The sequence below is a fragment of the Anguilla anguilla genome, chromosome 13 (assembly GCF_013347855.1).
Source record: "Anguilla anguilla isolate fAngAng1 chromosome 13, fAngAng1.pri, whole genome shotgun sequence".
NCBI lineage: Eukaryota > Metazoa > Chordata > Actinopteri > Anguilliformes > Anguillidae > Anguilla > Anguilla anguilla.
The window spans coordinates 36,454,751-36,480,276 of NC_049213.1; the positions used below are offsets into that span (position 1 = coordinate 36,454,751).

At 50.4% G+C, this 25,526-nt stretch overlaps 1 protein-coding gene across 1 annotated transcript in view; it reads left to right on the plus strand.

Moving 5' to 3' along the window:
- The first annotated feature begins 4,546 nt into the window (after window positions 1-4,546).
- The window catches only part of lrrn2 (leucine rich repeat neuronal 2), a 53,653-nt gene continuing 32,673 nt past the window's right edge, over window positions 4,547-25,526 (plus strand). Inside the window, exon 1 of the mRNA XM_035389281.1 lies at window positions 4,547-4,893. The gene's annotated coding sequence lies outside the window, so the exon portion shown is untranslated. The remainder of the gene's footprint in view (window positions 4,894-25,526) is intronic.

The following is a 25,526-nucleotide window of genomic DNA, read 5'->3' on the forward strand; positions in this document are numbered from 1 at the left end:
GCCAAGTTCTTTAACCATTGCACTGCCCAGCCACCCTGTCAAAAACTTTCTGTTAGGGGCAACCGCGTATCAGGTTTCTTTATGGCATCCCATTTTCAGAGCACACTAAAAATACATAACCCATAACCCTTCAGTGTTTCACCTGCAGTGCCGCTTATCGGGACCGACTCCACGGAAAAGAAACTCTCATGCATGATGCAGTACTCCGGGTGCGATCGGCGTCTCTCTTTGGGATACAGCCTGACATTTGTCTACTGATCTCTGGTCTCATTGAGTCACATGACCTGCCAGTCGCAGACCGTCCCTCCAGGGGAAGGGGGGAAGGGGGAAAGGGGGGAAGGGGGGGGGGGGGGGTGACACTGCTGCTGGCAGAATGTACCGGAAGGGCGGGACACGAGAGAACAAGGGACGCGTGAATTTCGACCACCATTCGCTTCATCCTCAACTTCCAGGGAAGTATTTAAGAATTCAGGTGCGCAGAGTCCATTTTAAGGACATCGAACTCCCCGCAGGAGTGGTGAGGTAATGGGTGGGGGGGGAGCAGTATGACCCAAAATAAACATTGTGCAGGCTAAATGTTAGCATTTTTACCACCCCCGGGAAAAACACACAAGCTGGGCATTCCACTGAAACTATGACAACAAAAAGGATGTGCAAAACTCAAATAAGAGTAACACCTGTTTGACTTCCTTTCTCTTCAAAATTCATTCCAAATCTCAGTATGCAGTAGACAGAAGCTGCAGAAATCCAAGACAAATCAAACATTTTGCCAGGAAAGACTCGCTGGTTGTACTCTGCAGCTCTGGCAGAGAACACAGACAATATGGCTCCCGCATCAACGGAAAGCAACAGCTGTCACAGAAAAGAAAAAAGAAGATATTTTGGAGCGATCAAACCCCCTTTATCCTTTGCCAGTGACCACCGGTGGCCCACAGCGAGGAGAGTGCCACACTGGGACAGCGGGCACTGGTTCACGGCTAACCCTGAAGAGGGGACGGTGCGCTGCGGGACGGGGGCGAATTTCGCCTCGCCTGTGGAAGCCCAGGAAGGACCCCGTGTCAGGACGAGGCTCTTCCTCCACGGAGCGATTGGTGTACGAGTTCTGAGTTCCATCTGCGGCACCCCGCCGCCGCCGCCGCCACCCCAAATTTCTACATCAAGTGTCAACAAAAGGGAGCGGATTGAGCTCCGCGCGCCGCCAGGACCGCCTCCTGTGCGCAGCCTGGGGAGAGGAAGGCCTCATTACCGCCCAACGCAGACCTGCAGAGCTCTCCCTGCGAGAGGCCGGTCAGGCTGCTGCTGCTGCTGCTGCTATGCTGGGTACAGCATGCCACACACACACACGCACGCACACACACACAAGCACGCATGAACACACATACACGCACACACACACACACACATACACACACACACACACGCATCACCGATAATGTTCAAACTCACACACACACACACATACACACACACACGCACGCACGTACGCACGCACACATACACGCACGCATGCACACACATGCATGCACGCACGCACAGACAAACACACACGCATGCACGCACACACACACGCATGCATGCACACACAAACGCATGCGCACACACACACACACACATGCATATACACACGCACGCACTCACACACACACACACACACACACACACACACAGAGCGGGGCACACAGGGAGCAGACAGAGAGCGAGACGTGCAGTCACATTTTGAGAAGCTGACAATGAGGTTACAGTGAAATAAATCATCACGTTACGCCAGTGGGAACAGAGCAGACACACGCAAGGCACGCTCTGGAGCCCAACCGGCAGCAGAAAATCACAAAGGAGGCCAGTCGCGCGCTAACGTAATGAAGCAGAAGATCACAGGAGCGGCCAGGCACAGCGGCAACAAGCACGCACGCTCTCACACACACGCGAGCATGTCAGACACACCTTCTCTCACACACACGCAAGCGTGTCAGACACACCTTCTCTCACACACACGCTCTCACACACACGCAAGCGTGTCAGACACACCTTCTCTCACACACACGCAAGCGTGTCAGACACACCTTCTCACACACACGCAAGCGTGTCAGACACACCTTCTCTCACACACACGCAAGCGTGTCAGACACACCTTCTCACACACACGCAAGCGTGTCAGACACACCTTCTCTCACACACACACAAGCGTGTCAGACGCACCGTCACACAACACCTTCTCACACACACGCAAGCGTGTCAGACGCACCGTCACACACACCTTCTCACACACTCGCAAGCGTGTCAGACGCACCTTCTCACACAAACGCAAGTGTGTCAGACGCACCGTCACACACACCTTCTCACACACACGCAAGCGTCAGACGCACTGTCACACACACCTCACACACACGCAATCGTGTCAGACGCACTGTCACACACACCTTCTCACACACACGCAAGCGTGTCAGACACACTGTCACACACACCTTCTCACGTACCGCAAAAGCTCATAAGATCATACAGCGCCGGACACGCTGACTGTCACCCAGAAGCACGCAGCGGCGTCGTCACCTCTGAGGGACATCAGAACAATTTAACAGCTGCCACTTTTCATCAAGTCACCCCCAGGGCCGCAGAGACGGCCAGAAACCTGCTTCGTCATCATGTACGTTATTCTGCCTTCTCATAGCGAATCAACACGTACAGAACCGGACACTACAGCAAGAACATGCATGTACAGAAACGGGCATTACAGCAAGAAAACGCAGATGGAGAATAACCTGTAGCCCAGAAAAGAACCTCGATCAACAGCACCCTCTACCCCGAGTTCCCACAGCCAACAGAGCTGCTTTCAGAGTCGCCACTGCCCCGTGGCCCGCATGACAAACCCCAAAACAGAGTGACCCCGGCCCGGCCCGCCGTCCATTCCGCACGGGGTCACCCCATTCCGCTCAGGGGTCACTCAATTCCGCACGGGGTCACCCCACAAATAATACCCCCCCCCCCATTCTTCAGTGTCCAAACGAGGGTCTGACCGGGAGAACGAGGGGCGGCTGGAGCTGGGGGTTTAGAGCCACGCTCACAGCCATTTCCCCACCTTTTGCAGGACCGTGCAAAGCTAATTCTAACGCCATAGAGCTCTGCCTCACAGAGACGGATATTCAGAGAGCTACAAACAACCCTGGGTGGCTTCCCCAAGATGCGAATAATACCACTATTTATTACTTATTTCATGATCCATCTTATTATGTCACGCCTAACTTATGCAGTCGGATATTTAACCCAAGTACCGGACTGCAGTGCCCCCACATTGGATTTGAACCCGTAGCATGCCTCTGCTTAAAATCTGTGTTTCATAACCAGCGTCCCACACAGCTGCCTCCAACAACCCCTCCATAAAAAGACAAAAAAAAAAACCCTGTTTCCTGAGTTTAGATATGAAGTGGCTGCAGTGTCTTATCTGTACGATACCCATGATTCGCCCGAGCTGAATGTATTCTGTACTCCAGGGCCACCCCAGGCCTGGTCCTGGAGGGCTGTGTGGTCCACTGGTTTTTACTTCCTCCCAGTAATCTAACCTGCTCAGACGCAGGAGCCCAGGGTTAGCTGTGCAATCAGCCACTCTAATTGATCAATTAAGGGCCAAGCAAGACAGAAAGGGAGGGCAGCCCGTGGTCTTATGGGACGCAGTCTGGCGCGGGGGGGGGGGGGGGGGGGGGGGGGGGGGGGGGGGGGGTGTGTAGACGGGGGCAACCGTTACTGGCAAAACCGGCGAGACGACAGGCTAGAAGCCCCCCCCCCCCCCCCCCCTCGACCTGGGACCAGACACCACACGTCACCCATGGCAACCACACGTGACCCGGGAGGATGAAGGGAACTCACACACAGCCTCCCAGGGGCCCTCCTGGGTGACTCTCCAGGGGCCCCCCAGGGGGCCCTTTTCCAGTCAGGGCCTCTCCTCTCCTCCGCTCGGTGCATGACCTGTGTACCTGTGTACAGCGGAGGCAGCTGACTGGCCTGGGGGGGTGGGGGGGGGCTGTATAAGAGGCGGGGGGGGGGGGAGGGGAGGGGAGCAGGAGCTCATTTTAATCTCGCACTTTGCCTCTGCACAAAGCGCCGGCGAGAAAACAAGCGACAATTACTGCCCTGTTTGTACCGGGAGCTGAGTGACAGGCAAATAGCAGGTTTCACATAGCCATCTCACTGTGAGAGAGAGAGAGGGGGAGAGAGAGAGAGAGAGAGAGAGAGAGGGAGAAATGTAAATGAATGAGAGGGAAGGGGAGGCAGAGAAAAAGAGAGAGAGAGAGAGAGACACTTAGAAAGAGGAGGGGGTGGGGACTCTGAGTGAAAGAGGAGGGGGGGGGGGCGATTCTGTGAGGGAGAAAAATCTCGGCTGAATTCCTCTCCGCTCCCTCTCTCTGGCTGAAGACCAGCACCCACTGACAGCAACAGCAACAGCAGCACATAGAGAGAGAGAGAGAGAGAGCAATACAGAGAGGGAGAGCGCTATACAGAGAGGGAGCGATTCAGAGAGAGACAGCGATACAGAAGAGAGAGAGAGGGCGACAGAGAGAGCGAGCAAGCTTGATAGAGCGAGCGAGCGCGATAGAGAGCGAGGGAAAGAGAGAGGGCGACACAGAGAGAGCGAGAGCGAGGGAGAGCGAGGGAGAGCGCAGATACACATCCTTCGCAAGTCTCCATCGTTCGGGCAGAAATAAAAAGGGCTCCTTTCAGGAGGGCACGAGTGGGTCCGGGAAATACTGTAACATTTCGGCACCGGAAGACGACCAGCTGACTGAGTACCGAAATAAAAAAAAAAATAAAACATAAATAAAAAAAGAGAAGGAAGACGCTGGGAGGAGAGGGAGGAGAGAAGAACCCGGGGATGCGTTCGCAGCCATTCTTCCTCTGCTCACGGTAGGGAAGTTTTTTTGTTTAACCCCATCCCCCCACCCCCACCCCCACCCCCCAACCCCATCTCTGAATTGGCATGCAGGGCTGTGCTGTGGAGCCGTTTGCTCCTCCTGAATGTGGTCGCATTGAGTACGGGGGGGTGGGGGGTGGGGGGGGCCGATGGGGGGGGGGGGCGCAGGCGAAACCACAAACGGACGCATCACGTTGCAAACGGAACCCACAAGCAAGTGCTAAACGGCACAGAGAGGGGGCTACAGACCCCTCGCGTTTTTGGGGACGGTCGTTCGTAGGAGGAGGTCCGCTACAGGCGTACCACGGTGAGAGCGTCTCAACATTTCTTTAAAACTCCACCGAACGGCGGTCCGTCGCCTACGTGAGGGTGTTATTGACAAGCCTTCTAAAGTGTAGCTTAAGCACCCGTCACTTTGTCAGTGTTTAGCATTGCCAGAGGTAGCCTGGAGCTCGTTATACACACTACAAGCAGTACGGCAGAGCTGGTTAACAGCACGGGAAGAGCCGGTGCGCTAGCACATCACCAGAACTCAGCGGCTAACCCGGCGTCATTACCGATACGCGGTGTCATTACCGATACGCGGTGTCATTACCGATACCCGGTGTCATTACCGATACCCGGTGTCATTACCGATACGCGGCGTCATTACCGACACGCGGTGGTACCAAACTGACTGGCTACGTGACGCTCGCACGTCTGTGTGTTTGTGTGTGTGTGTGTGTGTACATGTGTGCTTGTTTGTGTGTGTGTGTGTGTGTGTACATGTGTGCTTGTTTGTGTGTGTGTGTGTGTACATGTGTGCTTGTTTGTGTGTGTGTGTGTGTACATGTGTGCTTGTTTGTGTGTGTGTGTGTACATGTGTGCTTGTTTGTGTGTGTGTGTGTGTACTTGTTTGTGTGTGTGTGTGTGTGTACATGTGTGCTTGTTTGTGTGTGTGTGTGTGTACTTGTTTGTGTATGTGTGTGTGTGTGTGTGTGTACATGTGTGCTTGTTTGTGTGTTTGTGTGTGTGTGTGTACATGTGTGCTTGTGTGTGTGTGTGTGTGTGTGTGCTTGTTTGTTTGTGTGTGTGTGTGTTGTTTGTGTGTGTGTGTGTGTGTGTCTATGTGTGCTTGTGTGTGTGTGTGTGTGTGTACATGTGTGCTTGTTTGTGTGTGTGTGTGTGTACGTGCGTATAACTGTGTGTGTGTGTGTGTGTGTGTGTGTGTGTGTGTGAGTGTGTGTGTGAGAGCTACAGAGAGAGCCGACGCCGGTGAGCGTATCTGTCATTCCGCGCAGGCGAGCGGTAAACAGCGCTCTCCTCCCCCTGTTGCTCTCTCTCTCTCTCTCTCTCTCTCTCTCTCTGCCGCTGCCCACATCGCACCGCCTCCCGTTCCCAAATGCAGGGATCGCCCCCCCCCCCCGACTACCGGCTCGCGGGAGAGAAAAGCCCGTCTGGTCCAGCTGGACACACCGCTTCGTCTCTCTGCGCGCTGTGGGAGGAGGAGTGTGGGTGTGCTGTTAGAGCAGGAGAACGAGAACACCCATGTGACTCCAGACAGTACCCATATGTAGGCGTTTTAGCACTGCGCGCATTTCGAGACTGTGTGTGTGTGTGTGTGTGTGTGTGTGTGTTTACAGGGTGTTATATCACAGTCATAGTTATATACATACAGCAGTTAGTTAGGTCCATTGTTTTGCATTTATCCATTGGCTAGACACTCACCACAGGAACGTTTCTGTGCGCTGCTATTTTCAGAGAGAGAGAGGGAGAGAGAGAGAGCAAGAGAGAGGGGGAGAGAGAGAGAGAGAAAACTCAAACCAGCTCAGAGGTGTCCAGTATGAATCAACTCAATGTCCAGAGACGTCATCTATAAGGTGTTATCTGCAACCACAACATGTCATATGTCCTTCCTTTGAGAAAACACACAGGTACAGTTCCACTGAGTTAGTGCACCGACAGCAGCCTGACTAGTTTTGAAGGCATCACACTTGCTTCCAAGTGTAGCCATACAGGACCAACGAACCATGATACTAAACAAATGAATGGAGCAAACTGCAAGACTGGCCACTCAATCAGTTGAGAGCAATATAAAACACATAAGGCACACAAAAGAATCCAGCAAGCAGGAAATGGCAAACATTGTTTATGTTAATATTTTGTTCTGGTTTCCTTTTTCAAAAAAATGCCATATCCAGACTGTTTTGTTTGTTCATCTCCCATCCATCCCCGCTCCACCCCCACCCACTCCACCCTGCCAATTAATAACACTGCCAGCTGATTCCCCTTCAGTGAAACACTCCTTCTCTCCATCCATCATACGCTGTACACAATCTCTCCGGCGTCAGACGGACGGTGCTGCACATCAAAAACATCTTTCCTCAGACTGATGAATTACTTGTCTTCTGGCTGGTTCGAGAGTGTCTAGACACAGGCGGGTGCACGCGAACACACACACACACACACACGTGCGCACACACGCGCACACATGCACACGCACACTAAAACTCACATGTACACTAAAAGACACACACATATACACACACACACACACACACACACACACACACACACCGACAGTGTCTTCACACACTGTCCTGAAATTTGAGGAATCTCATCAATCACCTTGACTCTCCATCAGGACCCATCTGGCGGTGGGACGCATCGAGGGGAAATTTATTCGCCGTACACCAGCCCCCCCTCGAATGTTTACACAGCGGGCGTCCTGGTGTGACTGTGCTGTGCTGTCAGTCCCCCCCCCCCCCCCAAGTCCCTACGAGTCAGCGAAACATGACATTTCACACTAATCCGGCCCAGGGTGCCCACAACGGCGACGCCCGACCGTCTCCTAGACAAAGGACACCGAAACACACCGGCTCTCCTCGGCTCGACATCACAGGCAATACGGCATTGGCAGAACTCTACCACCTTTCCCTGGTAAACAGGACTTTCCCTTCAGGTGCTGGAACACACAGAATTCATTTAAGCCCTTCGCCTCTCTGAATTCGCGTTCACACGGGAATAATATGAAAGGAAATCGATAAACAAGCAATCATTAGTGGTTCCCTTGTCCTGGCAAGGATCACAGTCAATTAATTTAGGCCTATTCATTTTTTTACCAAACCAGTTGGAGGAGGGAAGCGTGATTGGCTGAAGTTGCACAGTGTGCCAGGCAGGCTGCCCGCGTTTGAAAATCACAAAGGACAAAAATGAAAACACCTCGTCAAGCTGCCCGCGAGCTGATGTCATAGTGGCCACTCCACCAATCGGGCTACGCGAGGCGTTCATTGCGGCGCTGTTTAGTATTCCCAACTTACCGGCGATAAAACAATTTGGCCCGTGGCCTTCCAACTTGACCAACGAGGTTGAAGATTAATTAACGCCTTGCAATCTGTCATCTTTCTAATGAAAGAGGCCCTTCCTGGCACAATTAAAAACACAGCTGTACCGGATAAGAGGCAAGGGCGTTTACAGATGAAGGCATGGGGTGGGGGGGGGGGGGGGGGGAGAGAGCAAGGGAGAGAGAGAGAGACAAAGACGAAGAGAGAGAGACAGAGACAAAGAGGGAGGGAGAGAGAGACAGAGAGCAAGAGGAAACAGAGAGCAAGAAAACCGGGGAAAGAAAGAGAAAGACAGACAGAGTGAGACAGAGAGAGATGCCTTGTCTCAGAAAAGGACCATAACCAAATATAAATAAATCCACCCTGGGGCTCACCATCAGCACTGTGGTCCCTCTGTAAATAGCCAGCGTGCATATGCAGGCAGTCGACCGGGCCAGACCTCGTAAGAGCAGGGTTAAGGGTCATCCTGGGTACAGTGCCGGCCAGCAAAGTCACGATTCCCCCTGATTCACATTCCACCACAGGACCCACACATCTGCTTGTGATGTCCTCCAGGCATCCATGTACCCAAGTTAAGAGCCTTGAGGAGCGAATTTGTTTCATGTTCACTCCTAAACAGCTGCTACAACAGCCAAGCACGTTAGCCTCGCCAACAAGGCCCGGCCAGCACCGAGCACGTTAGCCTCACTAAAAAGGCCCAGTTAGTACCTGAGCACGTTAGCCTCGCTAACAAGGCCCAGCTAGCACCTAGCACGTTAGCCTCGCTAACAAGGCCCAGCTAGCACCTAGCACGTTAGCCTCGCTAACGAGGCCCGGCCACCGCCGAGCACGTTAGCCTCGATAACGAGGCCCGGCCAGCGCCGAGCACGTTAGCCTCGCTAACAATGCCTGGTTAGCACCTAGCACGTTAGCCTCGCTAACAAGGCCCGGCTAACGCCAAGCACGTTAGCCTTGCTAACTAGGCCCGGCCAGCGGCAAGCAGATGCCGGCAGACATTCAGACAGCGAGCAGCGAGCTCTCCGCCCCTTCTTCCCCACGAACAAAGACATTCATTAAATACAGACACGTCTGATTATTATGCAGTGATTGGGTCTTTGAGCGGCAGAAGTATCCGGAGGAATAGCTAAAATCTTTCACAGGCGTCACTAGGTGACTAGGTTGCTAGGATGCTGCGAGAAGAAGCAGCATTGGCATGAAAGGTTGTCTGAAACTTAACCTCAGTAATGACCCGTTCTCCACGGGTCACCAACGGCATTATCACTGGAATAGAGATCTTGGGTTTGCGCTTTTTTCCCCCCTTTTTTAAGACCCACTTAATGCATGAATAAATATTCTGTGACCCACCACCTTATAAAAATGCAGCCTGACATACTTGGAAAATATGGAAATTTAATACATGTAGAAAGGATGATGAAAATACTGAATCAGGGCGCATATGCTGACCTTTTTCTGACTAAAGGACCAGCGTCCCATCCAAAAACAAAAACTGCACCTCGGTACAGCAGTATCCCCATCACTAAACCAGGGCACTGGCTTTGGCTGTTTAGAGAACAGACCGCACCATACAAACCCACCAACACTACCACAGGTACGGTTGCCAGAGGCCTGGTTTTTGAACGGAACGCCCGGTTTTCAAACGTGCCGGTCCGGTTTGTGGTCCCGACCGTTCAATGTAATATGTCATCCGAGTAATTTTGCAATTACGCTTCCATCTGTGCATGTTGACCGGTTTTGAGAAATTCCAAATCTGGCGACCCAAACCGCGGGTGGCTTCATATCCAGATACGAGCCACGCCCTATCCTGCTTAGCTTTAGCCCGCAGAAAGGAGAAGATCGCTGGGAGGAATAGGCGCTGCTTTACAGAGTCGTTTTACGCTGAGTTTGTTGGAGATAAAGACATTCCCCTCCAGGTCACATAACCTGGTATTAACCCGCGCAAATAACAGGCTGCAGCGCAAACCAAACCTGACTCGAAAATCACAGCCCGTAAGAAGCAGAGGAAGGAACACAAAAAAAAATGAATACATAAAAATAAAGAAAGCCAGAGCAAGGTCAGGTACAGGAAACAGGAAGACCGCATTAGAAAGGGAAATGCACGGGCTCTGTCCGTGCGCATTAAGGAAAATGGCGGCTGATCCGGTCAAGGTGGCCCTTCAACAGGAGCCCGCCACGAATGCCGCCAGCCGTTAATGGGGTCGGCGCCACCAGGCCATCGCTGGGGGGGGGGGGGGGGCGGGGGGGAGTTGACGTAGGGAGGGGGAGGCCTGCTCACACGTACATAGACTAATTCTCAGGTGGCGAAACACCTGAATGTTGTTAAAAAAAAAAAAAAAAGAGAGAGAGGGCTGTTACCTCCCCCCATCGTGAGTCACCTGAGCCACACCTGCACGACCCCGTCCTTCTGAAGGCTGAGCAGAGAGAGATGACCGTCAGGGAGCTGAAAGCCAAGGCCGGGCTGGGCCTTCAGGCCTGAACCCCGCGTACGGCGTTCCTCTGCGGAAACCTAGGAAACCTGCGGAAACCTAGGAAACCTAGCTACACCCCTCAGCGCACAGAGCTGCTCCATGTCCCAGCATTGCAGCCACAGAGGGGGGCGGTGCCACGCGCACCCTGCCCCGTCCCTGTGTACGTACACACACAGACCCGCTCACTGAACTGACATGGCAGGAAGGTAATTTAAAAAATATTAAGTTAAATAAAAACGACACCTGCTTGCATAATCTCAAGGGCTCACTGCTGAACGAGTAGAAACATTCGACAGCAATCGCCACCCCCCCCCCCCCCCCCCCCCCCCCCCCCCCCCCCCCACCCTGCGCTGTTCAAAATGTCTCTCGTCCCCAAATCAGCCCAGTAATGAAAAGGATGATTCAAACTGGAATTGCAGAGGTCGTACTAATTACGTACTGTGTTCATTAAGCTAATTTTTTCCCCACCCTCCATGAGTTGTAAAACGCTTTCGCTTATTTTCCTTACCTGCAAAAGACCAACGAGCAATATTGCCGGCCAATGCAGCAGCCTTGCTAGTGACCTCGTTTTCTTTGCACATCTCCCTATAAGGGTTCGTGCTACTGCTGTAATTTCAGAATGCTGTGTGCCTATACCTTTCTGCTCAAAAGGCCCGGCTGTAATTTTAGAATGAGCAGACTTTGAAAGAGGTAAAAAAAGAAAAAAAGAAAAAGCCTTTTGAAGTGTGATGGCACATTCCAATTACAAATATGTCATCCAGGAGAACCGGGTTTATTCATCTAATAAAATTACTTGCAGGGTACGATGCCAATTTTTTCATCCAATATGCAGTTCAAATGAGAAGCAGGGTAGTGAAAATGAGCAAGATATATAAAAAAAGAAAAAAGAAATCTCACCAAGGCTTTTTTTTGTTGCTGTCATTCAAAATCTGCACAGATGTATCTGTGATTGATTGATAATGCCTCAGGTTGCACGAGCAGGATTGAGTTTTGCGTTGCGCGAAGAGATTGTGGAGCTCCTCTGTATGAGGTGACTGACAGTTTATCAGAGCAACGCTATCGTGGAGTGAGAAGCCATCACATGTTGTTGGTCGAGGCACACTCTGAAGCTCACGCGTGCCGCTGGGCCTTTCCCTCACGGCGTCTGGGCAGGCAGCGCGGCGCAAGGCTAGCGCCGAATTTTTACGTCCGTGAGGCTGCTATCGTCAGACTTCCAGCCATCTCGTAGAGGACAGCCCTGAGCCCGCGTAAAACACAACAAGCTTCGCATGGGAAGTCAAAAGGTGCGCGCTTTCCCCTCAAGTCACGGATTACGCTTTTCCCTCTGATCACGCAGAGTAATCGTGCAAAGATCAGCTCAGACTCTAATCAAAAAAAGCGGGAGAACTTCCAGGAGGACCCCAATCCCGGGTCTCCGCCCCCCCTGGAGCATCGCTAGTCCCCCCCCCCCCCCTTCCACTCTGGCTGGGAACTCATCTCTCCCGCTTAATTACTTTCGCTTGGAAATTAGCGGAGGTCGTCCGCGTTCTCGCGTCCCGTCGTGATTATTATTATTATTCCTCTCAGTCGCCGCAACATCAGAGCCACACGACACGGGAAGCGGCGCTCGCACAGAACCCTGGGGCCGGCAAGGCACCCGCACCGTCTGGGGAGGTTCATTAAAAATTCGGGAAAGAAGGGAGGGGGGTGGTGGGAGGGGGGGGGGGGGGAAGGGGGGTGATGATTTTTGGTGGTGGTTCTACAGGGAGTTCAGAAAAGAGTGGTGAGATGATGTCCGGCATATCGGTTCTGCATGGAGGTGGGTGGCCTTGGTAGTTCAGGAGAGAGTGGGGAGATGTGGGGAGATGTTTGGCGGTGGTTCTGTAGGGGGGTGGGTGGTGCTGGATGTTCATGGGACAGTGGGGAGATGGTGTTTGGAGTTGGTTCTGCAGGGAGGGAGGTTACACTGGGAGTTTAGTGGTGGGCGACAGGCGTTTGGGGGGGTTGTTTCGCAGACGCGTTTAGCCACACCACCCGCCCCCGCCCCCCCCCGGCTCCCAGTGGTGGTATTTTTCCGCTCGATTTCAGGCCAGTAATTTGCGGAACATTTCTCCATCGCAAAACGAGGTAAACTGATCCGGTATGAAACGGTCGCGCCCGCCCCCCCGTCTGTCACTGGAGAACGTTCCAGCGGGAAGGCGGGCACATTCCCGTAGTGCCAGCACGACTGGCGGACCCCAACGTGGCACTAACGCACTGGCACTGAACAAGGGAAGAACACGTACCCCCCCCCCGGAACCAATGGGAAGAAAGCAACTGGTAACGGAATTACAATAATTACAAATTTGCAGAAACAGTCCAAAACTGTGCAGCTGGAAACAATTATCTGTGGAGCCGGGCTGCCAGATGCGCAATGATTGTTGCACTTGTGCAGCGATTTTGATCTCTGCGTGATGTACGACTCAGTTTTTTCCCAAAAAGGAAACGTGACAAAGCGGTCCAGTATTTGGAGCACTTTTGATTCATTAATCCTAAATTGTACACCTCAAGCGAAATGTTTAAATAGCCTCAAATGCTGAATTTTTAAAGAACCTGGGCCTGGTGATTAACCTTATGATTGCATTTCGTCAGGCATAAAGTCTAGTTGATAAAGTCAATATTTTCAAAGAAAAACACAGACCAATATGAAGACTGCTTGAGCCAGAGGTTTAGACATTAATAGCCTGTATTCACAAATACAGGATATATTAAACCATACTCCGTCCCTGGGGTTTACTGTCTTATTGAAAAACCCACGGGCCATTTATCTGTTTTTTTTTTATTGTAGTGATACATTTGAAATAATGAACCTCAAAGTAAGGACTGCAGGCCAATAAAAAAAAAATATTTGTGTTATATTTTTTTTTTTTAATGGCTCGGCCTAGCACAAGGTTTTCCGAGCGTCGCAAGAGGACGGTTCCATCGCGGTAAAAAAGCGGCTCGAGTTCAGCGCGCGATGAAGGAGAGGAGGGTGGCGGTCTGTGTGTGTGATGCGCGCGGCCGCTGCTCACCGCCGTCTGTCCCCCGTCGCTCTGTCACATTACAGAGGCGGCCCGGGCCTTGAGCTGCGTCTGTACCCCGCCTCTTCTGCTCTCCAAACTGCGGCGGCTCCGTCCTCCAATTACTGAGGAAAAGTGTAAACAGAACCCAGCGCGCCATTTGTTTTGCTTTTTTTTTTTGACGGGTCGCGAAACAAAGGAAGAACAACCTCGACGGAGAGACAGACACGTCTGAGCCTCATAAGCCAGACACGCAAGGCTGACACAGCAAAGGGTCCTCCTGCACAGCGTGCACATGGCTCATGCAATTTCTGCATCGATTTTTATCCTTCCCAATCCCCCACTCCACACACACACGCTCACACACACACACTCGCGCACATGCACGCACACACACGCACATACTCACAGGCACACTCATGCGCGCACATACACACTCACACACACACTCATGCACGCGTGTACACACACGCTCACGCACACACACACACGCACATACTCACAGGCACACTCACGTGCGCACACACACACTCATGCACGCGTGTACACACGCGCACGCACACGCTCACAAACACTCACACACACCCCACCCCACCCCACCCCCCTGGAGTTCAGAGCCATGCTAACTCATCCCTTCCCCCGCTCGAGGGGGACCCTTCCCTCACACTTCCTCCCATATCGCCAGCGGAGAGGAAACATCCGGTTTATTAGGCTCGTATAGCTGCCTCTGATCCCGGGCCCAAGACAACGCAGTTACGCACGCTGAGCTAACGCCACTTACCGCACGGCGTAGCGGCCGCCGCCCACGCCCGTAAATCCGAACGCCGGCCGCGCTCGCGCCCGTGAACTGCACCCGTCACCCCGAGCGATGGGACGAGAGGCGCAAAAAAAAATATACGCTAATAAAATTTGCAGAGTTATTTCGGCTTCATGATGTAATTTTTTTATAGATATTTACCCCTCTGCGGGGGGAAGCCGGCGTGTACAGTATATCCTTTGGTTATTAGATGTACATAATGGTGGCAACGGCTCGAGCGCGAGCGATCGTATTAATCTGCATTACACTCGGGAGCCGACGGGAGGAGGCGGAAGATTGAGGTCGCATCGCTCAGAGATTTGGACTTGCGTGGGGGAGGGGGGGGGGGAGGAGGGGGGATTGAACCTGAAGAAAAGGAAAAAAAAAATCATCAGATTTTGAGCTAAAAGGACTCTTATGAAGGGCAAGATGGCCGCCGCGCAGGGCTAATCGGATCGTTAAGATGTTAAATGCGGGCGCTTGTGGGGAAGTCTCCTCTGGCCCAGCGCTCTCCGGGAAGCTTAGCGTGCTGGTGAGACTGTGGGAGTGGGCATGGGAGTGGGAGGGGGAGTGGGACTGGGAGGGGGAGTGGTCTCGCTGACAGCTGGGGTGACATAGCTCAGGAGGTAAGAGCAGTTGTCTGGGAGTCGGAGGGTGGCCGGTTCGATCCCCCCGCCCTGGGTGTGTCGAAGTGTCCCTGAGCAAGACACCTTACCCCTAATTGCTCCCGACGAGCTGATTGGTGCCTTGCATGGCAGCCTTTCACCGTTGGTGCGTGAGTGTGTGTGAATGGGTGAATGAGAGGCATCAATTGTAAAGCGCTCTGGATGAAAGTGCTATGTAAATGCAGTCCATTTACCATTTACCTGGTCCCGTTTGCTGAACGGGGAGAGACCGGGGTTTGGAAACCAGGTAATACCCCCCACTCCCCAAAAAATCCCAGTTCTGGGTGATTTTAACAACATCACATCACCTGACTGCATTAAGGTTGGTGAACGCTACCTGTATGGACACAAGGGGAGGGATTTACGCCCCAGACAGGTGTGACCGTCTCCCGTCCCACCACATCAACAAATAAAGCTGGCCTTCGCTCAAACACGCACATGCGGCTGGGCCGTTGCTTTCACACGTCATAAAAAAGTGCAGAAAAATGTACGTTCAAACCCATTTCATTACTGTCACTTCATTACGTGCCGGGGCCAGTACATGCAGAGGCAGCAGTAATGGGCACCATTACATTAGATGTCCACACTTTATTACCACGGAGCCATTTTGGATAAGAATAAAAAAAAAAAGAAAAAAAAGGAAGTCCGGCTCATGTGATTGCGTACTCCTTTTAATTAAAATATGGCCGGGCTCTTCAAGTTATGCACCAGAAGAGCTGGGAATAAAAATAGTCCAATAATGGGAGAGAGGTAATATTTTTCCCCCCCTGTTGCCGGGCGGGTTTGATAGGTAACGCCGTGATTCGAAAGACACGCCTGACGACGGCACCTCTCCCCGTTTAGCCCTTTCCCGTCTTTTATTCCCGTTTAATTTAATGCGCCGCGCTCCGCCGCGAGCGCCGCGTTCTTATCTGATTCACCGAGCCGTTTAAACGAGAAATTAAATCATATTCTTCAATACGCTCGTTTCCCCAAGAAAAAGTTACGGCAGAGGACCGTTTTTTTTTTTTTTAAGAGAGCTAGACGAGTCTTCGCCGTCTGACACTCGATTTACGGCCCGGTCCTGCAGGAGACGCAAGCCTAACACTCTCAGTTTCTCCGGGTTTCTCTGCTTTCTCCAGCCCATCTTTTTAATACCCCCTTAATTTCATAAACACCCCCTTTCAATACCACGGGCTCCTGAAACCAAGCAGTTACCGGACAACAGGGGTTATCCACCGAAAACTGAGCTTTGCGAGTTCGCGGTAACGGTAATGTTCCAGGGAATTCTCTTATAGACGCGTAGCACTCATCGCACGGCGATGATCATCCAGCTCACTGGCAAAACACATTTCCTCAATTATCATGCAGATGTACTTATGCGAGAAAGAGAGGAACCAGGAGGTAGCGGTAGCGACATGACGGCTGTCCCCCTCCCCCCCCCCCCCCCGAACGCTCAGCGGAAGACCCATTAGCGTAAAGTGCCCCCCGGATGACGTCAGGCTCCCGGCTGGGGGGCTGGGGGGTGGGGGTAGAGAGATGGATTTATTCACGAGCGAAATTGAAAGGTAAATCAGGCGTATGGATTCCGGAATGGAAGCGGCAGCTCAACGACAGCGGCTTGCTCTCTCGCGTAGCGGAGGTGTGGACGGGCGTCGCCGGGGTCACATCCTGTGCGTTTTTACGGCGCACTTTACCGCCGGAGAGACGAGAGAGAGAGGGGACGAGTTGTTAAGGCGGCTCGGTGTTAAGGCGGCTCGGTGTTAAGGCGGCTCGGTGTTAAGCGGCTCGGTGTTAAGGCGGCTCGGTGTTAAGGCGGCTCGGTGTTAAGGCGGCTCGTTAAGGCGGCTCGGTGTTAAGGCGGCTCGTTAAGGCGGCTCGGTGTTAAGGAGGCTCGGTGTTAAGGAGGCTCGGTGTTAAGGCGGCTCGTTAAGGCGGTTCGGTGTTAAGGCGGCTCGGTGTTAAGGCGGCTCGGTGTTAAGGCGGCTCGGTGTTAAGGCGGCTCGTTAAGGCGGTTCGGTGTTAAGGCGGCTCGGTGTTAAGGCGGCTCGGTGTTAAGGCAGATCGGTGTTAAGGCGGCTCGGTGTTAAGGCGGCTCGGTGTTAAGGCGGCTCGGTGTTAAGGCGGCTGGGTGTTAAGGCGGCTCGGTGTTAAGGCGGCTCGGTGTTAAGGCGACTCGGTGTTAAGGCGGCCGTTTCCCCGTCCCGCAGCGAGTAAAACAAAGACTAACGATATACGTCTCAAATTGTCCACGCGTCGATAAAACGCCGACAGTGCGTTCGAGCAGGCCGCGCAAATTGAGGACGCAGGTAGCCTACACGCACTTCGCGCTTTTTTATTGGGATGGCAGACGTGCCATCTGCCACGTTATGTGTTAGGCAGGGCATGTGCCATACTGAGACAGCGCTGAGCTGAGCTTTTCGGGATTTTCTTTAGGAATGACCGTAGGGGCCTCAGGCGCTTGGTAATTCCCAAGGAACGTTAACCGTGAGGGAGTCCCTGCTCTCTAAACAAAGTAAAAGAGCGGTCGCTTGTCAGTCCACGATCGACGGTCTATCGAGTTAAAACAATCCCGCAGCAGTTTAGTGAAACGGTGAACATAACAGCCGAAAAAAAAAAGAAGAAAAATACGAGGTGCTTCTCAATACCGAGAAGCACGAACTCCGGACTCCGTTCTTGAGAAGTCCGATCTTGTGGGAGACCGCACTTGCAGAGCTCACAAGGACAGAGATAATGCTGTTACGTATTTGAGATAACATGCGTGCGTGTGACGTGTGGTTAGGCTACCTGACAGTCACCGCCACAGTGAACACAGTGCGATTACATCATTACCAGATCCACATGCGCATTTGCTCATGTAATTTGCTAGAAATTCATACGCCTTTTAATATCAACGTATCCTCACCCTCAATGTACTGTATCAATTAGTAACTACCCGCGTAACAGGTGCGAAAGTTGGCTTTTCTACGTTTAAAATATGTTGAAACATATTTTTTAACATTTAAAATGTTTTGTTGAGATCCTAATCTATGGTAGAAAACTGCCAAAAAAAACTGAGATCAGGAAAAAGTGTGGACTATTGCCAAAACGTGGCATCCACACATTTAGCTGGGCTGAGGCAACTGGTGCAGTTGTCATTTTGACTGTGGTAGATGCTTAATTAGTCTAGTCTATTAATAGTTTCCACCTCTTCATATTTAAGCGGTTATTACACAGATTTTCCGGGCGCATATGTGCTATTCCATTTTTATCCCTGAGAAGAGGAGGTTTTTGCAGAACGATCTTTCAAAATTCTAAGTCGGTGTTCTAGAACTCCATCGCTCTTAATCACTAGTCAGTGATTGCGACATCAGCATTAGACCTGTTCAGTCAAGAACACTTCAATCACATTGTAATCTTACACCTTAACAGGGTAAAAAGATGGAGAAATGAGCCTACGCAATAATGCATGTTTCCCTGTAATGTTACCATAATAAACAGCGCTAGCAGTAAGTGAACTGTAGGGGCACTGTGCACATTTCTTTCGCCTTTTTCCGCTGCATATGCTAGCAGAAAGCCGAAGTACGCTAACAGGACATAAGGCGCTATGCTTTAGCTACTGGGAAAAAAAAAGTGGCGCTTCTTCCACATGGTGGATGTGCTCCGGTCTGGACAAACGTTCCTCACTGGGTAAATTGTGTCCTGTGACATCACTCATACCCTGCCATTCTCAGTACCACATGGGGGGGGGGGGGGGGGGGCCGTCAGAAAAACCCCAGGGTGATGTCATTCATATTCATGATGCCCCGGAGTCTTTAAAAAAGCTGCCATACTAAACTGCGAGAAGCCTGCATCACCCTGAGACGGAGATGACAGACTCGTCTTTACTGCCACGATCAATGGCGGATTAATTTCGTAGCAGGAATCCTTGTGCGGTTGGAATCCTTTTTATTGTTATTTATTCACGGCCGGTAAATTTGATACGGATAATATGCGCGCCCTGTCTCTTCATCCGTGTCATTCATACGATCCCTTCACACGAGAAACGCTATGCGCTCTGGAAATCTAAAGTACAGTACGTACAACCTTGGAGCTCACATCCTGAGCCATTATTCTGTACTGCCAGCAGGGCAGAGTGGCAATCATGGGTGGCAATCACGGGTGCACCGGAGAAATTTTCATTTTGACCGGGCGAAGATACCGATCGCATTCTGGAAGGGGGGCGGTGAGGGATTAAGATTGGGGGGGTACCTCCGATTTTTAGGTGTACCAATAAAAAATGACACCCAACAAACAGCATGCCACAGCCAGTGTCGAGCACACCCATGCACGGACTGGCACTGATCCAGATTCCACGGTCGTTTCCAGTCCCATCTGGCATAATCTTCACTAAAGTTTAGGTTTGCACTCAGATGTTTTTGAAAAATACATATATATATATTCTGTAGGGTGCACACACACAGATTTATAAAAAAAGTTTTCTAAAGTTTAAGCTTCATTTTTTTTTTTGCTAGAGATGTAGCACAATAGAAAGAGCTGATAGTGTAAAAGAAAGAGCTGTTGCCCTTCAGACTAACACTGCACATTCACAGGGTCCATTTTGAATTGGCAGTGAGAAATATTTCCATTAAAACATAGCAAAACATAACTTTAAATAAAAAAAATGTGAGAAAAATGTTTACAGGTTAAATTCAACAAAAGTAAACGATGATCATTGAATGCACACGAGAGAATATTCACAATGAAAAAGAGCTCAAAGCTTCCCAGAACACTAGATATGAGACATCTATGGTGCTTCACAGCAGCCAATGAAAACCAGGAGGATCGGGCGCATCCTCCCTGGATTTCTGGAGTGCATCTCAGTGAGGGCATAATGCGTTTATGTGACTACAAAATCTGTGAGACACAGTGGCATTTAATGCACCCAGGTCCCGAAACGGGTTCGGTTTAGAGGAATAAACTAGCACCGTTTCATAAATGCCAAGCTGACTTCAGTTAAGGCAATTATTTCATTTTCTGAACAACGTCACCACATTGTAAGGAAATTGGATTTCCCCTTTCGACTCTTTCTGCGAGTCTGGGTTTGCTCTCTATTCCTCTTTCATTTAATTAATGTTTTGAGTAGTTGTTCTGTTCACGGTAAAGACAGCAGAGATTTAATTATGAGACTACACATTTAGGGAAAACTGGGCAGTCACGGATATGTTGTCTAAACCTTATTGAGAGACTAAACGGCTGAGAGTAGGGCAAAGAAAGTTTACCTCAGTGCCGAATTCACTTCTTAATTAGTTCCTAAGCTGCACTTTCCTCGGCAAAAGAGGAATTTGTTTATTTCAGGGCAATGCAGTGCATGTAGTGGTTATAGCTGAAGGTTCAGGAAAAATACAGACCATCCACAGCCTATGTATTGCGGTTTACAATGGCTGATACGTTTACATCATCAGAACCCAAAAAATGTATCCGGCAAAGTGAACTATTGGGTTATTTTCAGTCATAAGTATTTTTTATGGCTCTATTATCTACAATTATTTATTATATATATATATTTTTTACTGGTTCAAGGTAAATTTTCTCGCATTGGCATTCTACCGGAAACCCAGACTATGAATTACGAATCGTTGTTAACGTCCATCGATCAACATAATCCCAAAGGCCCACACACATGCCCGAGTGCGTTCAGGTGTGAGGGTGGGGTCCCCCCCCCCCCTTTCCCCACAGAGCAGTAAGGACGTGTGGGGGGGGGGGGGGCAGCATGGTTGGGTGATGAGTCAATAATGTGCTGTGTGGTGCCTCCCGTTCCCTCTTTAATGTTAACATCCCACGATAAAAGCTGACCTTTTACGATCTTCCACACAGAGTTCTTCAGCTGAAGGACAGCACAGAAGGGAGCAGGGAGGGGGTGTGTGTGGGGGTTACTCGGACAGCCGTATTTTAGTTATTTATGTGCATAGCGGATGCCCTTGTCCAAGATGGCTGACATATCTTTCATACTCGCTGTCAATTTGTACAGCAAGAAATGTGTCTTTTAACGGTTTGGGTTAACGTCTGCTTTGTTTATCCATATATACTGTATATTCAAGCAGCTTCCCCACCCCCATCTTTGTAAATAAAGCAAATCTAGTGCCAACCGAAAAACTTTCAAACTACTCCTGAGGCAGAGAGAAAGGGTTAGAATTTTAAAACTATTCCAATTACGAGTCGGCTTGGATTTTTCAATCCCACCATTTTATAGTGGAGCCAGAGCAGAATCACCCACGCATGCAAAAAAAAAAAAAAAAAAAAGAAATCCAAGCATGGTAACCATAAAATTATACTTTTGGTATCACAGTCTAGGGCTGTAGCAACCTAATGTACACCAAAGCTCTTCTTCCCGACATCCATTTTAGCATTTTATCGGTTTATGCATCACAATTACAGACGGTCTTAGTTGATGATGGCGCACGGAAAGAAAAAGAAAGAAAAAAAAAGCATTGCCATTGTTTCATTTCACTCTTCTTGCGGGCGCCTGATAATGCTTAGTGCCAGCAAAGCTCCTTTTGAATACGAGAACAGTGAATTTGCATTATGCATCTGCTCAGCAGGCAGCCAGGGCAAATTACCTGGCTCCCCACCACACATTTATCACAGATATTTTAGCGAAAAAGCACTACAGTAGCAGCCCTGCCTGAGACACAAGGCACACCGCCTTTCGATTTTTTTTTTTTTAGTCGACTTTCCATCGAATAACTTTCCCATCCATTACAGCACCTTCCTCATTGGAGGGTTTGGGCTATTTCATCAAATGGCGGCCGTTACGTACCGTAGTAATCAGGCTAAAGCGAAACGCTAAATGTGCGAATCGTTCAAAAGAAATATCTGAACTACTTCCTCCTGGTTTTGAGGTCAGGAACAACTGAGAAAATGTGATTGAGTCAACTCAGGTCTTAGCAATAAATGTAAATGCGAATTGGTCACATGCGGCATGCAGGGATCCTTCTTCTTCTTCATCCAATTCTTCTTCAGTCCGAAAGAATAGACAGCAGCCGTTTAGCATAACGGCTGGAGGACTGAGCTCGTAACGCAGACGGGGTACTGCCGCTGTACCCCCGAGCGAAAAGGGTACTTAACCTGAATTGCTTCCGTGAAACATGTCCGGGGCCGCGTGTGAAAGAACGTAACGTGCGCGAGCGTCTGCTAAACGGCGAAAAAAAACGGCAAACGTGAAAAACAAAATGAGCGCCATGAGGACTGGACGGGGCTGCTGGAGAGAGGGATCTACCAGAGGGGCTGCTGGAGAGAGGGATCAGCCTGAGGGGCTGCTGGAGAGAGGGATCAGCCAGAGGGGCTGCTGGAGGGAGGGATCAGCCAGAGGGGCTGCTGGAGAGAGGGATCAGCCAGAGGGGCTGCTGGAGAGAGGGATCAGCCCGAGGGGCTGCTGGAGAGAGGGATCAGCCTGAGGGGCTGCTGGAGAGAGGGATCAGCCAGAGGGGCTGCTGGAGAGAGGGATCAGCCAGAGGGGCTGCTGGAGAGAGGGATCAGCCAGAGGGGCTGCTGGAGAGAGGGATCAGCCCGAGGGGCTGCTGGAGAGAGGGATCAGCCTGAGGGGCTGCTGCGATGACAGATAAACGGCATCACAGAGACTGAGGAGATGGCTGCCTGGTGGACTGGACCACTGGTGGGGGGTGGGTGTGTGTGGGGGAGGGGTGGTTGGGGGGGGGAGGGGGGGGCGAGTGATGGAGACACTGATCTAGACAGAGTGGCTGATCCGTGACAAGGCTGAGACAAACGGGCCAGAGAGAGACACGCTCGATAGAGATATCCCATCATGCCGAGCGGCGGCGGCGGCAACGGCAGCCTTGCCCGCAACAGCTTGTGTGGCTCGTGTGTGCGCGCGTGTGTGTGCGTACAGGGGATGTCTGGTATCCGCCACCACAATCAAATTGTTTTTAAACAAACAGTGTCATCGCTGGCTGAACTCGCCAGTGTGTGTGACATTTTCAGATGCCTGTCAAAAAAGATCCAATACATCCTTCCTTCCCCCTTTTCCTTGAACCTGACGGGGATATACTGTACATTTGTAGCAGAAGACTACATGACTACATCTTCACCAGAGCACACAACAGTCTAACAATAGCCGTTTTTCTCCAACACCGTACATTTTACTAATGCAACCTGTTGTCTGGATGTTGTCCTCATTTTGCTCTGCTCACACTTTCTTCATTTTATTGCTATGCACTTTTTGCTGTTTTGTTTGGATTGCTACCTGTCTTTTTTTTTTTGTTGGCTTTTTCCCTGTTTTGTTGAATGCATGTATGCAGTTTCATGCAATTATGTTGTAAAGCATCTTTGTGAACTTTGACAAGCGCTACAGTATATAAACAAAATATATTGCGAATATTATTATTTTGCTATTGTCAGCCGGCTGTGAGCCAAGAGGTGAAAAAAATCACGTGGTGCAAGGATGACGTCACAGCTTCAGATTCACAGCAGAAAGGAAAGAGGGAAGTGGGCCTTGTTTTTAATCAGGGGAGACTACTGTAGGCTCATTTATAACCCGCATGCCGCAAGTCAACTTCACCACAGATTTTTCCACTGTGGGCAAACTGCCCATTTAATTCATTTACTACAGAATAGGCGCACTGCCCAGGGGGGCAAATCAGGTTTCGGGTGTCAATCAGTCTCAGCTGGGGTGGAATTCAGCAAGGGAGGGGAAACTCAGAGATCGTTCAATCCAGTCTCAAAGCGCTTTGTCGTTAAATTTTAGGTAAAATATTTCAGAAAGAATAACGTTGCCCCCCTCCCCTCCCTCAATTCCTTTGTGATATTATTCCATAAATTTCAGTTTTGTGATGACATGTTGTTTCAATTTATTACTCAATTATGGTCAAAGATGCTTCGACAAATGTTTATCTCTGCCAGATAAAATTAGTAATACGAATACGTCCTTATATAAACCATTATTAATTTTTTTTTTTTTTTCTTTTTTAAAGAAGACTTTATGTTTATACCCTGGACAGCAATGTTTTGTACACATGACTAATTTGGGTCTTGACAGAGACCAAAACACATTGTAGCTTCCTGGTAGCCTCTTTTGGGCAATGCAGTAATAATATGGCAAGTCTACATCCAGACAACGCATTAACTTCAACAGCATCCATCAGTTCCAGCGCTTTAGAAGATTGGATTCATTAGATTAGACCAATCCCCAGTAAAATCACCTGCCAAAACTCCCGACACTCACTAATGATTAATAATTACGTGTAATTAGCCTACGTGAGATAGTCCTCATATCTTCACAGTTGATAAACGCAGTATGTGGCGTTGATAGATGTGTTCATTAATTTTCTCTGAAAGCGTGTTTTTTTTTTTTTTAAAGCCGAAGGTGTCTTTCAGCAGATCTTGTGTGTGACTGTATCTCACGTTCCGTCAGAACCGCGATCGTCTTTGATCCCAACGCCAAAGTATAATCGCCATCATCACAACGCTCTTCTTTTTTTTTGGACCGGTCTTGCGCCGCTACCTCTTCTCCCCCACACGCTGCGTTCACAGTCCAATGCTACGACACCCTTCGCACCTCGCCTCTGGTTTGCCTGCCCCCCCCCCCCCCCCCCCCCCCCCCCCCCGGCACATTCGCTAAAACCCTTTTAAAATTTGCCCAGTTTATGCACACCGGCTCTAACTACTTTTGTAAATATCAGTGATTTTTGCATTTAAATTGCCCCTTTTTTTCTCGCCACTCTCTCTCTCCCTCCCTCCCTCCTTCTCCCTCCTTACGAAGCTCTCTAGAAAAACTCACATTAAATGTAAACATTTCTGATTAAAGGGCTTCACGGCAAATATTTAATAGGCAGGCTAAATGTGGGAGGCAGCTATGAATATATAATGTGTTCTGATACGGGGGGGGGGTGCGGGCGGGAGACATCGCTGGGAGGAGAGAGAGAGAGAGGGAGAGGGAGCTTTATTGGAGCGCCACGCCTCATTAGCAAAGAAAAACCCAATCAGGGCGGCTCCGCCACTTTGCCGTGACTCGCAGAAGCGTTTCTTTAAAAAATATATATATATATTTATAAAAAAACAAAACAAACGGGTTCATTTTTTTTTTAAAAAAAAGGAAAATGAATGTGTGTTTAAAACGGCACGACGGTTAAGAAGAAGACTCGGGTTGATTATACCCTCGTGCGCTTCTCGGAAACAGCGCCCGTGAAATTTTTTTGCGCCCGTTCAGGTGAAGCCCAGTCAAAGAGAACGGTTGCCATGGCGCTCAAACCGAACAGCCGAGGCAGGGCAGAAGCGTTTCTCCCGCTGCCTGAGAACCCCCCCGCTGGTGCTCCCCTGGCGTTAGAGCCGCGGCTCTCCGCGGGGTTTTTGGGGTCGCGCTCCTTAAATCACGGCGCACCTCCGTTTCCCTGTTTGCCTGACCCCG